Source organism: Pinus tabuliformis, chromosome Q, assembly GCF_031772625.1.
Source record: "Pinus tabuliformis cultivar Carrire ecotype Pingquan chromosome Q, CPIR1, whole genome shotgun sequence".
In the NCBI taxonomy this organism is placed as follows: Eukaryota; Viridiplantae; Streptophyta; class Pinopsida; order Pinales; family Pinaceae; genus Pinus; species Pinus tabuliformis.
The window spans coordinates 940933715-940948934 of record NC_142296.1 but is presented as its reverse complement, the minus strand read 5'-3'; the positions used below and the strand labels follow the sequence as shown (position 1 = coordinate 940948934).

The 15220-nt window shown below is 41.4% G+C and overlaps 1 non-coding gene across 1 annotated transcript; it reads left to right on the top strand.

Moving 5' to 3' along the window:
• Window positions 1-4657: 4657 nt before the first annotated feature.
• On the top strand, window positions 4658-4854 carry LOC149222560 (U2 spliceosomal RNA). Its single transcript, XR_016249824.1, has one exon. It is a non-coding gene; the product is annotated as a U2 spliceosomal RNA (small nuclear RNA).
• The last annotated feature ends 10366 nt before the right edge of the window (window positions 4855-15220 follow it).

Genomic DNA, 15220 nt, shown 5'->3' with positions numbered 1-15220 from the left:
CCCCAAATACCATCTACTTTATGCTTCACCCGTCGCTTCTTTATAATAGTAAAATTTAGTCGAGAGTGGGGGATCACAGTCACCCCATCTGATGGCGACACTTTCGAGTGGATGGCAAGAGGCTCCAAATCAAGTGCCGGGTTTAATTTCAAAAGTTCAATATCAATCCCCATCGAATTAGCAGGCGGCTGATGTCCACTAATGGAACCAAATTGAAGCATCAAAGTGGGTGGATATGCTGAAGGAGAGCAATACCCTTCCCGGATATAAGTGTCGTCGACCCCCAAATGACCAGCGAAATCCCTATCAGCATCACTGGCACCCAATGAGGGGAGGGTCGAGAAAATAGAAGATACTCTGGAATTATCGATGCGGATCACAGGAATAATACAATATGTAGAATGGATATCATGCATCACCACAAAGTTGAGGGTAGATAAAAGGATGGCTTTGGATATTTGCCAATATACACCTTTTGGCTTTCAATGAAAAACACAAGCTCGATATTTGGGTTGCATTGCCTTGAACAAATTCAAGCGACTAATTTATTAAACTATCGGTGCAAACAAATTAAAAAATTCCCCAATTTTTTGAATCTAAAACTAAATTGTCTTTGGAATTACTTCCAGTTATATTTCAATGTTTTCTTTTTGTATTTTAGTTGACTGGGATACTCATCTCTCATCTGAGAGACACGGGTTCAACTCCAACCAAGATAATCTATTTTGCAAATGTTTTTACAATAATAAAAAGAGATGCTCCTTTTAAAGGCTCTTATAGCAAGGCAGACACCTAATCCAACGCTTTTGCAGTGATCGATAACTCTTCTTTATTAAATTGTTCAGGGAAATGGGAGCATTTTTTTCCTCTGTCTTCTTCACGTATGCTTGTAGCAAATAGTTGGATGGTGATGATGTTCATGTGCGATTAAGGAGATGTTTATTGACTGTGTTGGATACAAATCCTACTAGGAGGAACTTTGAATGACTATGTTCATTGTTTACTTCATCGTTTTTTGTTGTCAATGTGTTGTATCCCTTGAAATGTGTTGTCTTTTGAAGGTTAATCTGATCTTTTCCATGTCACTGAGTGTGCACTTACATTTCACCCGTAAAAGCATATTGTCAGAATCTTAGTCTCGAGCTCGAACGTTGTTCTTTGAGAGTTCCATGTGAGTGATAGAGATTGAAGGGGTCTTTTACCTCTCATAGTCCACCGATTTTATCTTCCCCTTTGGCGCGTTTTCCTTGAGTCCACGGGGATTTGGATGCACCAAGTCATTTGGAGATGGATTCCTTTTTGTCATGGCCCCACGCTGTGATGCCTTATGATCACTGTGGGCGACGTGCACCACCGGTGATATTTCGTCGCAGTTGTACAGCTACTCTAACCCAGACTGCACCTAACTTCTCATTCGCTTAAACAATTAGCCAATTTTTCATTCAAGTGTTATTATATTCAATTATTTCATTCAACAATTATACAATTATGTGATACTCTAACTTCAGTACAAGCAGCGGAATAAAACTCATTAACAGTTTGCGATATCGTAAAGAATAATATGAACACAAGTATTTGCGACATGAGGGGGCAACTCCCAAAACACTTCTCCCCTTTACTCTTAAACTTGAAATAATATTTACAGTGGAGATAGAAAGGGGCCAGCCGTGTCCAAACTCATGCGCTTCCCAAGTACAAAGAGTGGCAGTGGTTGGCCCAGCCCAACTCACTAGTGAAAAGTGCCAAGTTTCGCAACCAGGGTGTGCACCTTTCCCAACAGAAACCCCAAACTGGAGTCCCAAAACAGCCCAGAAAACTAACCCTCGGCCCTGCCCAGAAACCAGCTCGCTTGGGCGAGCTCTCCTCCTTGTGCGACGTGCCTTAACTACGTTTTCAAATTCTGCAATGTAAGCCTTGCAGTTCGGCGATATCAGACCCCTTACATTTCTGCGATATCGCTGACTTTGTCCTTTCTGCGATTAGCTTTTGTGATATTACATATCTTGTACGAACTTGCTCGCTAACTCCTCCAAGTGTCGAGCTCCTCATCTTATAGATGCTCTAGTCGTTTGATTTTACGTGGACCGATGCCCCTTCTCTTCTTGAGTCGACCCTTCATCTTGTGCGGGCGCGCCCCTGGGCCGACCTGCTCGTGGGTGTGTCGACGCACCCCACCCTAGGAGCTTCGCCTATCGTGCTGCCCATGCTACCACCTCTGGTCACTTCTGTGTCGCACACTCCACATTGCGCTGCCTGCTCGCTCACCTGTCACGCACCTGCTCGCTATGTCTCGGTCGCACTTCCGCTGCGCCTTGCACCATCGCGGCGCCACACCTTGTGTGCGGGCGCGCTCGTGGGTACGGGTCCATCGAATTAGGTTGTCGCTACGTTGTGATGTGCGCGTTCTCCCTTGCACGCTCTCCGCTGTGGGGGGGCACTCTTCTTCATGTGCCCTTCGATATACCACGTCGTGTGGGCTGGCGTGCCTGCTACATCTCTCTCGGTGCCCCGCCTTCGTGTGTGCGCGCCTAGGGCTTGTGCCCCTCAACTCATGCACGCTGCCCCTTGTGTCGACCTGGGCGCCTCTCCTCCATGCGGGAGTGCTCGTCGCACTTGGGCACTCTCATCGTACCTCCAAGTCGGTTTTTCGCCGTCAAGTGAGCACGACCCATCAGGGGCGCCCGTTGGCCTTGGTGCCAGCTTGGGGTCCTGACACTTTGCCATATGTGAAAGGAATATGAGCGGTCAAGTTGTTGATTACAGATGGTAGGTCGTTGTGATTTGTTTTAGGGCCAAACTCTATTTTACCCCGATGCCAGAACTTCTCGCTAATTTAACATATTAATATGAATGGAATAGAACGTCGATAGTGGAGGAAGATATAGATCGAATCCTCCCCGAGCTCTCCTCCCGTCAACCCTCCTGCGGTCGCGGCCAAGTCGCGGCTAAATTTGATAGGCCAGACGCCGTTCTTGAAGGAAATCCAGCCACAGGAGGACGCGACTGTGGAGGTTGATGAGCAGACATTGGCCCTCATCATCAATGGAGAGTAGGAGGGTCCTATTGGGGGACAATGATCTACATCGCATTCTTGGTGTTCTCGTAGGGGAGCGTCGCAGTCTCCGACTTCTCGAGATCCACAATAGAGATGCGGTTGCCCATGGGCGTCGAACGCTATTTCACAGGATCGCATTTCCGCCCCTGTATGGGGCGTCGAGCAGCTTCTTAACCTGCAATTCATGCCTCTCTCTCTATCTCTCTCAGGTAAACCAATCACAATGGGATTTTGTAGGGCTCTCTGAACCGAAAGCTTGCTTCCTTAGGGTTTCGTAAAAATGGTTAGCAACACATTTTCGAAACAACGCAGATGTGAAAATTACTCACGAGCAGAGTTTTGAAAGTGTTGTACATTGCACACGAACTTAAACTTTGACTAGGCTTCTGTGCGAGAGAGCTTAAACTTTGACGAGTGTTTTGTGTGAGTGAAGCACCAAATAGATTAAGTGTTATAACCCAAGAATTGACTTAATAAGTGTATAGCTTTAATTCTTCTGCTAATTTAGTTTATGTGAGTATTAGTTTAGTTTGTAACGGTGATATATATATATATATATATATATATATATATATATATATATATATATATATATATATATATATATATATATATATATATATATATATTCATCGCAACAAAATTAGACCTTGATATACCTTTCGTGAATAGCCAAAATCAAATCATGATATACTCTCCACAAGTAGTTAATATAAATGTCTCAGTGGATTAATCTTTCAAAACCATTGATAAATTTGTTTTATGTTAACTTGGTAGTAAACTCATTATGCTTTCTCAAAGACAACTAAACACGCTATATTGTATCATAATCAACAATTACAACATGATCAATACGTTAACGCGGTGGGTGATTAAATATGGAAAGGCCGACATAACAATAGGTTGTTGATTAAATCTGACTAAGTTAAGACACATCCCGGTGAATTTGACTTCAAGGAATGGGTGAGAAATGATCTCCATTAATTATGTCCAATGGCATTAAACATCACATTGAAGGATTTTTAAATAGTGTAATTTTTTCCTTTATATTAATATATAAATTATTATTATGTTACGATAACATCCACCACAAGTTTAAGATAACATGGAAAGGGAAAAAATAAAAATAAAAATCTTTAGTGATTCTTTCCCATATAATTAATTATTTTGATATTATATATATATATATATATATATATATATGAAGTTTCATATTTTTAATTGTAGATAATATTATGATATTTAGTTACTTTTATTTATATATAAAAAGCAATAAAGTTCATATTTGTACTTTCTAGATAATTTTAATTATAAAATCTGGCAAACCTCTTTTAGGGTGAAAAGAGATTGGCATCAAATCTGGGAAACCTCTTTTAAGGTGAAAAGAGATTTGATCCCTCAAATCGAAAAGTAAAATAGATCTAGGGAGGTGAAAATGGTGAGAATATTGAAAATATAAGTTTGATATTAAAGAGCATGTCTATTTAAATGGTAGTAAGGGGTATGAGAGGAAATAGAAATGAGTTATCCCACATGCATGGATGAATGGGATAGAGGAGAAGGGGAGTAATAGAAAAAGAAGCGAAAGAGGAGAGGAAAAGCATACCTTTCTCGGCCTTTTGGCTAAGATCAAGTGTAGTATCTGTTCTTATCAGTTTAATATCTGATACGTGGTTCATAGAACCACATGATATTAAATGTATTTTTCTAGGGGGAGGGCCCACTTACAATAGCTTGCTATTGGGGCTCTCGGGCGTCGCTTGTGCGTTGCACTACAGCACCAGCCTGGCGCACCCCACCAAGACAAGACCAAATAAATAAATAAATTGGGGAATGTTAATGTAATGGTTTGTTAGGATTGAACAACTTGTATTTACCGTGAATGAAATGGAATTTTGTCTTCTATATCCTATTCTAATCAAATGGAATTTGTCTTCTATATCCTATTCTAATCGGTCGGTTGATTAGCCGCGCATTGACTTGATCAGATATCGTGTTGTTTACCGCGCCCAAGTCCAGCAGGTATTATTATGGTGTATAACTGTCGCTCGTTTTGGGTATTTTCCAGTTCTTCCCCGTTTGCAGCTTTTCGAAATTCACCGTCACGTTCTGATGTCAACCCAGCAACAGTCTGTCTATAGAGCCTTTGATGCTCCACCTCTATCTATCTCAATTCCATAGTATAGTGCTTAAGCGTATGGTCCAGCTATCTATCTCAATTCCATACTGTGCTCAAGCTATCTCAATTCCATAGTGCTCAGTCGTCCTAAATCCAATATGATCAATCTACAGACTCAATTCTTGAACTGTTGTTCTTTGAAGAACGCAGTAAAAAGCTTTGAAGGTGGAATGGATATATACCACTGATAAGTTTTATCAACTCCCTAAGCTTTTAACGCACTTTCTCAATGTTGTGCCCTGCACGGAAGCGTTTTCCGATCTGAAATTGGTTTATATATATATATATATATATATATGTATATCAGCAGCGATTTCAACTATGGCTTGCCTACTCTGCAAAAGGGATGTTGTGCATATTCCAATGTCACTCACAACATGAGCAGCAGTCTGGGAAACGTTGAAAATTTAATTTTGAAATGTGACAATGTGGGTGAGTACGTTTATAGAGAGTTGAGGGATTTTTTTTCATTGTTAATGAGATGATGTTGCGAAGAGGGCAGAAAAGTCAATGAGATGATGTTGCGACGAGGGCAGAATAGAGATTGATTTCTTAGGGAGAGTGCAGGGTGCGTGCTCAATGAGATGATGTTGCGACAAGGGCATAATAGAGATTGATTTCTTAGGGAGAGTGCAGGGTGCGTGCTCAAAAATATCTATACAGGACTGCTGAACTCATTTTGGGCAAAAGAATGTGAAGTTCACTTTGATTGGTAAAGATTTAGATGCTCTGTCCTCTGACTCTATTTGGTGCAGCAAGGGTGATTGGACAAAGACCGCCCCTTCCTACAGAGCATCACGCACAGTTCAGTTCAGTTCACTGGGAAGTTGGGTGGGACACAAACTCAAGCATGTGCATGTGCTCAAGGAATAATAATAGAAAGAAATAAACACAACAGGTTTTGCTTTTTATTTTATTAGTTATCCTGGTAATGGAATTTACAGTGCTTGCACTTGCAACCTCCAATGGCTGTTGCTGTTACAACAGTAACAATTAAAACCACAGCACGACCAAGTCCTTTTTTTCTCGTAACTTACCCATAGGTCTGAGTCTCGGTCGCACTCACATTCACTGTTCAAAACAGCTGTCAATGGCTCCTTTTAAAACTAGGAAATTCTGTGGTTACCCTGTTTCTGCATTTTCTCCTCTCCACAGATATAGGATTGTTGGACTCGTTTTGGGCAAAGGCAGATGACACTTTGAACAACATCATCCAAACCCGATGGGCAAATAGGAATGAGAATTTGCAACTTTGGTCTTGGGCCCCTTCTTTCAAGGTAACAAAAATCAATTGTGACATTGGAATGCATGAAATATTGCTGAGCCAAACGTTTGCAAAACTGTTCTCTGCTCTTCCACTGTTCTGTTAGCCCGTGTTTCACTTGAACCACGTTGGCTCAAAAAATAGATATAACATATATTTCACGCTGTAAAAACCAGAAATCCAATTACTATATGTCCAGTTGGGAAAGTCTCCATTCTTAATTCGATTTCGATCTTGATGGTTCTTCAAGAGGTTGCGCTAGCAATGCAGCTTTTGAGTTTGTAATGAGGAATCGCATGGAAGAACCAGCCTATGTTGCTGTAGGGAATATAGTCTAACCTGCCAAGGATTATGTCGACGTTGTGGCATCCAAGAAGGAACGGAAGCGTCCATAAATTTATTTGAATGTGGAAGCATAAACCTGAAAGGGGACTCAAAACTCAACCGTGAGCAATTAAGGCATCGAAAATCTTCCATGGACCATTGGAGGTTGGAATCCATTGTCGCCTTCCCTCATAGCCAATTTGAAACTTGAAAAGGTAAGGAGCAGGAAGGACAGGTGCAAGAAGATATCCAGATTTGGAGCATCCTCCGGGGGATACGAAAACACAAAAATCAACAACTCCACATCGAGAATCATGCATAGAGAGCATCATATAGGAATAATGTGGCAGGATCAAGGAACTTTAATGATGGCAATTCAAGCCATCAATCCGCCTTGTCGCAAAATGAATCCATCCATCATGGCACCTGAAGAGCATTTGCATGTGAGAGGTGTGGAAACCCCTTGATCAAATTAATCATCATTGGACAACGAAATCTAGAGCGAATCCAAGTACAATGGATGATCCTATCTAGGTTTCTTTAGTGCACTAGTGGAAGATTGAGTCTTCCTCCCTGTTTGACCCAGGTTTTTGTGATTGCTATCATGGAGGATCCTATCTAGGTTTCTTGTAAATGATCCAGTCTTCCTCTTCCTCCAGGCTTCCGCTACACCCGTTTGGCCCTGGGAAGCATCCCTTCCTTATTCCTACTTGAGATAGAAATTTAAATTTATTATTTGCTGCCAACAAACAGAGCGCTGCTACTCCTAGCCACAGTTGTGGGAGCTACACCTCCTTCTTGGGCTTGTCATTTGGCGACACCCAATCTTGATCTTGATGGGTTTGTTAGGTCTCCTTCCTTTGCCGGGGGTATTGTCATTTTTCTTTGGCTTTCCAACCAATTCTTTTAAGAGGGAGCATTTTTAGGGTCCAAAAGGTTGATAATTATGCTTGAATCGCCAATGACGATCAACGTCCTCACTCTATCTGCGTACAACGATAACAATCCATGAAATAGAGCACACGCCTCTGCCGGGTTGTAACAAGAACAAAGAAATGTAGGAACTTGAGAATGTAGGGATAGTAGCATGGAGGAACGGCTACAAGAGGCTATGATCACAAGGAGCCTTCTACGGCGAATGGTAACAACAACCGAAACCCTCTCGAATGCTACAATTAAACTCAAGCTCACTTCTAACATGACAGCGGCAGGGGACATGGCCACCAAGGATTTAACCTCCAATGCCGTTGGGGGAAGAGGTCAAGTGTTTTCAACTCGCAGAGCCTAGACCATAGAGTGCCATATAGCCATAGTGATGAAATTGCCCCCGCCCCCTAGGTCATGGGTTTAGGGAGTGGTAAATTCAGAACTCCCCCACACAAACTAGTGAAGCTAGGCTGGATTGAAAACCTCTGGTGCATGATAAAAAAGGAAAAGACATGTTTAATTGAATGACATATCCAGATAGAGATAGGTAAAACCCCTGATACAATAAAAGGATGGTTTTATTAATGCCCCCACAAATGACCCAAAGCTAGGCCAATGGGGGTGTGGAAACCCGGAAAGGTCCTCTCATTCAAGTCATCCACTAAATTAGAGTTGCTTAACGCGAAAGAAAAAACCCCTGCGAGGATAAATGTATACGCACATATTGACAAAAGTCCTAGACGGGAATATTTTGATGGACCCTGTCAAGGAGAGCCACCAAAGTTGGGGCAGCAAGGATTTCATATTTGGAGCGAGTTTCAGAGAAGCATTCAGAGAGGCTACAAATAAGTGGGCAACGCTGATCTCTCTTTGATTGCTGATAGGGCTGGCAACAGGAAAAAGGAGTCTGCAAATTCAAATTCGAAGATAGCCATTGACCAGATTAACAGTAAAGTAAATCTCCAAAATTTGACCCTTTCCCCAGTCTTGGAAAGCTCTTAATAGTAAAGTAAATCTCCAAAATTTGACCCTTTCCCCAATCTCGGAGAGCTCTTTCCAAGGAGTTGAGAGAGAATTTCAATAAAGTTTCTTTTCAACACGTTTGTAGAGTCAGGGGGAAGAAGCAGAGTCCCAACTCTCGGCCACTGTCAGATGCTTATATGACTATCGGATGCTTAAGTGATTAACACCCAATGAGGAGGCTAGCCCAAGCAACTGCAGGACAGATGCTGATAAATCTGCCCGCTGTTTCATTCTTTTGGCTTTTCCACAGGGAAGATCTGGATCCAAGCTTTTGTTAGGAGAGCGAGCGTGCATGACAATTCTTTTTTATGTATGCAGTAATTGGGCTTTATAGCCTTCCCCCCTCTTTTCCTTTTGTTGGTCAGGCTTTGATATTGAAAAAGATATTTTCCTCAATGCTCAGGCCCATTGCAGCATTGTATATTCAAATTTCTCTTTTCATATAGTAAATATATACCATTTATATTCAAATTTCTATTTGAAATAGTAAATATACCATTTTTTTTTTTGTTTCTTTCCCTTGAAAAAGGAAAAGCAGCACAAACAGTGTCCCCTTAATACGACACAACAAACACATCATGAATATCCAACTACAAGAAAGAAAGAAACGTTTGCCGTATACAGTGAAAACGTTTGACAAATATAAATTCCACTGCTACTGCTGGGACATGAACCAAACCAGGATCGATCGCTCTCTCTCTCTCTCAGGTGAGAGCCGAAAAAGTAGACTTTATAAACCGGAATAAAAAGTTCAGTTGAGCGTGAGGTGTATGGAGTAATATTGAAGACAGCTTGTAATTTAGGAAATTGGAGTTGTGGACAGTCAATCTATCAATGGCGTGTGTGGTGTGGGGTTTATTATATATGTTGGAACACCAATATCAACCTGTGAAAGGGATGGCGTCTGCTGCAAACAAACAATAACAAGAAGATTAGCACCAATATCAATCTGCGAAAGGAATAGCATCTGAACAAAAAACAAAACAGTAACAAAAAGATTAGCTCCAATATCAATCTGTGAAAGGGAATGGCAGCTGCAAACAAACAGCAGTGACAAGAAGATTAGCACCACCAATATCAATCTGTGAAAGGGAATGGCAGCTGCAAACAAACAGCAGTAACAAGAAGATTAGCACCACCAATATCAATCTGTGAAAGGGAATGGCAGCTGCAAACAAACAGCAGTAACAAGAAGACTAGCACCAGTATCAATCTGTGAAAGGGAATGGCATCTGCAAACAAACAGGAACAAGAAGATTAGCACGGAATGGCGTAGCATCCCTCTCCTCTCGCCTCGCAGCAGTAGAGCACTCCGCTCGTCTCTCAACTATGTATGTAATCATGAAGTAAGACCTCCGGTAATTTATTCAACTGGATTTACAAATAGTTTGATTTTAAAGCAGAGTTGTGGATGCTAATTAATTTAACTGGAATTACAGACATGCGTGTTGTTAACAGAGGGATCGAATTGCAGGTTTCTGAAGGACGAATTGTGGGTGTATTTTGACAACAGTGTAGTGCTGATTGGATGGTTGGGCTCGTGTGCCATTTTCCAGAGGAGCTTTCCTCCCAACGCCAAATTAACAAGGGAGGGATCTCGAATTTGGAGGCCACCCTCTACGATCGGCCTTTTGACCAGATCCCAATTAGCTAAATGCAATTTGCTTTCGTTACCTTTCCCTCCTTGCCATAAAAAGTCCCTTAAAAGTTTAGATATCTGCTCCATAACATTTCTGGGGGCCAGTAAGAATGTGGCTTGATAAATTGGGAGTGCGGACAACAGTGACTTGATTAAAATGACTTTTCCTCCTTTAGTTAACCAAAAGCCACCCCAGGCTGCTATTTTTGTTTTGATTTTACATATGATATCTGTCCATAGCGACCTTCTGTTGGCTCCATTTGTGATAGGGAGACCCAGATATTTAATCTGATCCCAACGAGCATGTCCTCTGAATCCCAGGAGGTTCGAGATGCTTATGAGCTCTTGTTGACCTGTGTTCCAGCTGTAAATTTCACTCTTTCTCTCATTGACTAGTGCTCCTGAAACTGTATAGTAGCTTTTTAGGACCGAGTCAAAGGCTTTGGCAATTCTGGCGGACGCACCTCCCAGGAGAAGTGAGTCATCTGCAAAGAGCGCATGATTCAGAGGAGCGACATCTGAGGAGGGTTTGAGACCAGGGAGGGAGCCAGCAATTCTTCCAGCTGTGAGTTTTCTACTGAGGGAGTCGGGCATTAAGATATACAGGAAGGGAGAGAGAGGGCATCCCTGCCTGATGCCTCTCCGGGCTTGGAAAAAATTGGAGGGGCGACCATTGACTAGGTGGGGGGGATCCATGGGTTATCGATGCAAACATTTATAAGCTGGACAAAATGGGGAGAGAAGCGAAAGGAGAGGAGAACCTTGATGAGGAAAGAGCGATTAACTCTGTCAAACGCGTTCGCCATATCTAATTTAATCAACATACCTTTCTCTTTTCACTTTTTGCTGGAGTGGATTGTCTCATGGACTTGAATGACATTGTCGAGGATATGCCTGCCTTCCACGAAACCACCTTGGGGACTGGAGATCAGCCTTTTAAGCAGAGGCTTGATCCTGTTTGCTAACAGTTTGGCCAGAATTTTATAAGATGCGTTACAAAGCGATATGGGTCTGAATCTAGCAAATGTTTCCGGATTGGAATCTTTGGGGATTAATGCTAGGTAAGTGGAGTTGGTTCCTCCACCGATCTTAGCTTTTCTCATGAACCCCTTTATCATTTTTTGGAGATCTATTTTGATGATATTCCAGCAGGCTTTATAGAAATGAATCGTGAATCCGTCTGGCCTCGGAGCCTTATCTGATTCCATGGACCAGATAACTTTGATGATTTCCTCCTCTGTTACCTCGCTGGTAAGGGCAGCATTGTCTTCAGATCTAATTAGATGAGGAATGTTCGAGAGGAAATCTGTTGTTTCCTCCTCGGAGGCCTGAGTTCCCTCACTATATAGATTCTTGAAGTGGCTATCCGCAGTAGCTTTGACTTGGGTGAAACCTTTGCTGACATGGCCCTCTATTGTCTTTATTTCTGATATGTGGTTCCTGGACAGCTGGGCTCTATATTGTCTGTGGAAGAAGGAGGTGTTCCGATCCCCTGCTTTTAGCCACAGACTGCTGGATTTGATTCTCCAATATTCTTCTTCTTTTCGGAAGGATCAGTAGGTTGAGCATTGAGCCTTTATTTGTTGTTCCAAAAGATCCGCTGTAATCTCTTTGCTTTCCATATCTATTTGCAGGGTCTCCAAAGCATACACTGCTTCTTTCCTTATGCTGGTTGGAGTAGGGACTGGTTTCCTTATCCACTCCTTCAGAGCTTGTTTAGTGGCCTTAAGTTTTTGCTCCCAAACAAAACTAGAGGACCCTAAGAAGGATTTGGCCCGAGCTTCTTTTACAGTATCGGTAAAGCCTTCTCTCTCAATCCATAAGGGACTGAAGCGGAATGGTAGAGGGCCTAGATCTTCTTCATCTTCAAGGAGTAGTTGGATCGGCTTGTGATCAGAGGTCAGCTTAGGTAGTATTTTGGTCTTGATTATCTTTTTATTCATCATAAGGGAGCCTTGGACCAGAAATCGATCCAGGCGAGCAGAAATATGGTCCAGCCCAGATCTATTATTAGACCAAGTCTAAAAGGTCCCATTGCTGAGAGAGTTCTTCCACAAAGGCCAGCATAGGATCTCTGCTGTTGGAGCCGCCCCTTTTCTCTTTTGATTTCAAGACTATATTGAGATCACCTGCTATGATAATATTACTTGGATTATGCAGTTCTAAAAATGCTGAGAGGGAGTTCCAGCATTCTCGTTTTTCAGAGTATGTGACAGGGACGTGAAGATTAAATAGAGAGATAGACAGCGTACTTGCACAATGTGTCAGCTCCGTGAAGATCCAGTGCTAGGTTTCATGAGATTTTTTAAGCAAAAATAAATCTTCTGTCCAAAGAGTTGCCAGCCCTCTGGAAGATCCCCTTGAACTTACTGCTTTGCCTGCGCTTTTCTTCCATTTTGACTTTCTGATGTCTAGAAGAGCTCGCCCTTCTATCTTCGTCTCTTGGAGCATGAGGATGTCTGAGGGTTCTATTTTCAGGAGGTCCATGACTGCTTCACTTTTAGAGGCGTTCCCCAATCCTCTGCAGTTCCAAGAGGCGAGCTTCATAATTTACTTGAGGGGGGGGATAGGGCCTCCCTTAGAAGGCCTTGGTCTGGTGTTTCTTCCAATGGACATTTCTATGGTGGACTGGCTTCCTTGAACTTTGATTCGTTCAACCTCCTCTTCCCTTAGTTCTTTGCAGGATTTCCTGCCTGCTCTTTTGGAGGGACGCTCGAAGGCTTCATCCTCTGAGGAACTCGAGCTATCTACTGGTTTTTTCATTGTTACTTCAGCATAAGATGGGTTGGAGGGGCTACCTTGTGAGGCCTCAAAGCTTCTTCCCCTTCTTTGTTGGGAGGAGGGACTCTTATGTGTTCCTGATTTTCCTGGATCGAGCCTGCTGGGTTGATCTGAGTTTTTCCTGAGACGTTCGGGGTTGAATCCTTTTCTTAATTGGTCTTGGAACTGCCTAGAGCTCCGGAGGTGTACCCTTTGCCATTTCCCTTTTTCTGGTGGGAATTTTTTTGGACTACTGTCCATTGTTCCTCGTTTATTTTGTCTGCCTGCTCCTCTGCCTTTTTCTTGCAGTGCTTTGCAAAATGACCGTGACCATGGCAGTGTCTGCATTTGAAAGGGAGTTGTTCGTAATCCAGTTCCTGGACGTGTGTCCACCCAGCCACAGTGAGCTTAATTGCTTCAGGAAAACCCTCTTCTAGATCGACTTCTACACAGATTCGGGCACATGAGTACTGGTCTTTTCTTGCAGCGTGGTCATGTACTTTCCAAGAGCGTTACCAATGATCTGGAAGGTTTTTTGGTTCTAGCAGTGGAGGGGCAAATGGGTAAGTCGCACCCAAACCGGGACAGCGGAGGGAACGTCCTGGGAGGGAACAAAATCAGGGGACCATTTGTTTAGATACATGCCTTGCGGTCCCATAAAATAAGGGCCATTTCTGAAGATTAGACTTCTATCGTCCGGGTTTTCGAAGATGAATACGAAGAATCCTTTGCCCACAAAATAGCTCTTGGCCTCCTCTTTAATAAAGGGAGACCAATTTCAATTTATAATTTGAATAATTATTATTAATGGTAAAAAATTATTTAAAAAAAAAAACATTTTTTTATTATAATAAAAATTATAATTAACAATAATAATGATTAGTATATCAACCACATTTATTAATGTGATTGTGTTAATTTACTATATTGTTCGTTCTAATTTATTTTTTAAAATCTCATATATATATATATATTACTTTATTATAAATATTTTTACTTTTATTTTTGTTGTTATTGTTTTTTTTGTGGATACTATTAATAATTCACAAATCTAGATTAATAATTTGCAAAATCAACCAAGATTTAATTATCTATGGTCATTTTAAATAAGTTATAACAAATTTCTTTAATTTTAGCAGCTTGAAAAATATAATTTATATGGCTTACTTAATTATATTTCCATGCTTATTATAATTGACGCTATATAATAACTCCTCTAATTTGTGGATTGATACATAAGTACCATTTTCCTATGAAACAGGTTAAGAATTAACCAAAAGAAAACATAAATATTTTGTTAAACACAACAATATAAGTTCTCTTTTGCATTTCCACTGCCCATGCTTCTCAGGAGTCTCGATTCTTCGACCTACTACTGCCTTTTTTAACGTTTATCCCCTGTTGTGTGTCTGATAAAGATATTTTACTTGATTTTGTGGTGCAATCCATTCTATATCTATTTATAAGATTCTAAAATATCCTTGAAATTTACAGTAAAAATAAAAATAAGTGTAATTCAACCTCAATAATTTTGCATCCACAATTCTATTTTGCTCCATGTGTATATGAGAGAAGTTCGCCCCCTTTACAAAGTACCTCTGAATTCTTTGTAACCAGCTTGTCATTAATGGAGGATTGAAAGAAGATTGCTTTGCTACCCACTAAATAATCACCTTAGAATCTCCAAATACCTCCAAAGTCTCTTTAGATAGCCACTTAGTAGAGTATAACAATCCCCATAATGCAATAATCTATGCACGAGTGTTGGAAACTTCACCCCCATGCCAACAAAAATGATAATCCATACACGGACTAATAATGATGTGTGTGCCACAACCACATTTGTTATTCTTGGCAGCTCCACCAAAAAACCCACCCAGACAACAACCACCGATATTCCTGAGTCATATATGTCTCAAAGTGGCCTTGTCAAGAACAAGCCCAAATTCTCTGAAATAAGCAAAAAAGATAAATAACAAATACTATTGACATTCTGAACCTGCACTTAAAAAACTCATGAATTTCGGCATCTCCAAATACCCCAGATGA